A 2,370-nucleotide genomic window follows, 5' to 3' on the forward strand; every position below is an offset into this window, starting at 1 on the left:
TGAAAAGCCTGAGGATTGATAGCCAAAAGCAGGAGTGGATACAGAGCACAGAGGACATGCAAAGATCCCATTTACTGGTCATCTCTGTTTTGGATCCACTCCTGTTTGTTTATGGCTTTAGCAATACTGATGACAGATTATTGACCGATTGAAAGCAGACATTGATGGATGAAAAGAAGGGAAAAATGATTAATGACATCAATGCAGAATTATTGCCGACACCCTCTGCACTCTTTAGGGGGGTTTCTACATGCATCCGCGTTTATCAGAACAGGTTCTGTCGTTATCTATGGAATCATCTGATGTCAGTGTAAAAAGATTGCGCTCTTTGATGTTATAGTGGGATCTTGGCCCTCAGCTCAGTCCTTTTGAGCTGACACAGATGTTACCTTTTCAGGCTGCGTTCCCGCTTCACTTATTTGGTGAAGTTGGCCTCTGCAGCTGCCCATGGAATTGAAGAGTGAAGCGATTCTAAGAGTGGAGGCTGTCATGTGCGTGTCATACTAAAACACAGCATTGTTTGAAGACCAAACCATGCTCCCCATGCATATTTAAGCATGGCACAACGTTCTACAACATCCTACAGGCTCTCTGCATCCAGGAAATGCCTGTTTTTTAACGTGATTCGTCATGATTCGATTCGGGTTGAATCAAATTTTTTCTAAAAATTCGGTTAATTGGTTCGAACTGAATTTCAACAAATTCGCCCATCTCTAGATGAGACACTTAAATCAAAATAATCAGACTTTAGTTTTCAAGGTTTGAGTGAAGTAAAAATAAGGCAACTAGTAACAGTTGATGTATGCTCATATTTTCATCATATTTGGCAGAGTGAAATGAGGTTTGGAATCTGTGAAAGACACTAAGCAGAAACCTTTCACTTCTAAGAAGCCTGTGCCTCACAGGAAGTGCTCTGCACTGGAAATATTTTTATTGCCCCATTGTAAAGATGATGTAAGTGATGAGATTATAAACAATTTCTACAGACATAAGAGCACGTTTAATGATTTTCATTGCTATCAATACTTGAATAAAACATTTATATGACTCAATTGGAATAAACTGCAATTCAAGCATGGGGATATATCAAGGGGATTTTGTTTATGGATACAGCAATTTAACCCTTAACATGGGTTTACAAAAGTACAGCTGTTTGCTTTCTCTCTATAAGAAAAACTATGTAATATATTTGATTTGAAATAACCAATACTTAGTTGATATCTTGAATATTTCTGCTAAATGAATGCAACAGAGCATTTTAATTAATTATATTACATAACATATTTGTATTTACTTATTTACTACTTACTTATGATTTATTACAGCTATTAAAACTATATGTAAAATAAAGGCTGTGCCACAAGTACAGAAGGGCAGCTGTAAGGAGTTGCCCATTGATGCATTAGACATATATTATGAAAAGAACTTAATAATAATAATAATAATAATAATTAGAATATTATTAAATAATTATAATTCATAACAGCACATATAAAGGCATTTGTTTATTTGTATAGATTCAAGATTTGATATTAAATCATCTTTATGCAGGTTTACTTGCCAAATCCATATCATTTTGTTATTATATATGGTGCTCATCTGTTGGAAATGTGTTTTCTCTGAACATATGTGCATTGTCTTTCATGTAATTTAATACTTCTTGTTAAACCTCATGTGAACCATATCATTCAAGTTATTGGTATTGTCTGGAGAATGTAATTGTCACTATTCTGCCACATAATGAGGTACCATAAAGAAAGAGGTCTTTATAAATTCTTTTAGCAAAATGACTACTCAAAAAAGCTTATTATGGTAAAAGAAAAAGAGGTATTGAAATTTTTTTAAATTATAAATTGTATTAAATTATTTCTAATGATAATATATATATATATATATATATATATATATATATATGCAACATCCCCCACCAGGGCCTAGCCTTTTTTCTCTTGGGGCCCGGGATATCGGACTGGCTGGAGGTTGCGGCCTAGGCAAACTAATGTCACGGTGCTTAATATGGGGACCGGAGGGCTGTCCTACAGCCTGGCAGGTCTCCAGCAGGTGGTGTTGGCAAGAAACGATGAGGGAGAGTCTGTTATAGTGGTTCTCCATGGCGCAACCATTTGGGGTCTGGAGTATGAGTCCCTGTGGAGTGGATAGGGTGCCCGTGATGGTGACAGCCGTAGTAGCAGGTAGCAAACGGAGGCAGACGTTGTCTAAAAGCAACTTACAGTTCTTTATTGGAACCAACAGGAACAGTGGATAACGTGCCAAACGAATCTTAACAAATGATAGCAGGCTGGGGGTGCACTTGGAGAGGGAACCACAGGGATTGATCACCAGCCTGGATGTAGGGGCAGGCTGGGAGAT

The sequence above is a fragment of the Engystomops pustulosus genome, chromosome 4, assembly GCF_040894005.1.
Source record: "Engystomops pustulosus chromosome 4, aEngPut4.maternal, whole genome shotgun sequence".
NCBI lineage: Eukaryota > Metazoa > Chordata > Amphibia > Anura > Leptodactylidae > Engystomops > Engystomops pustulosus.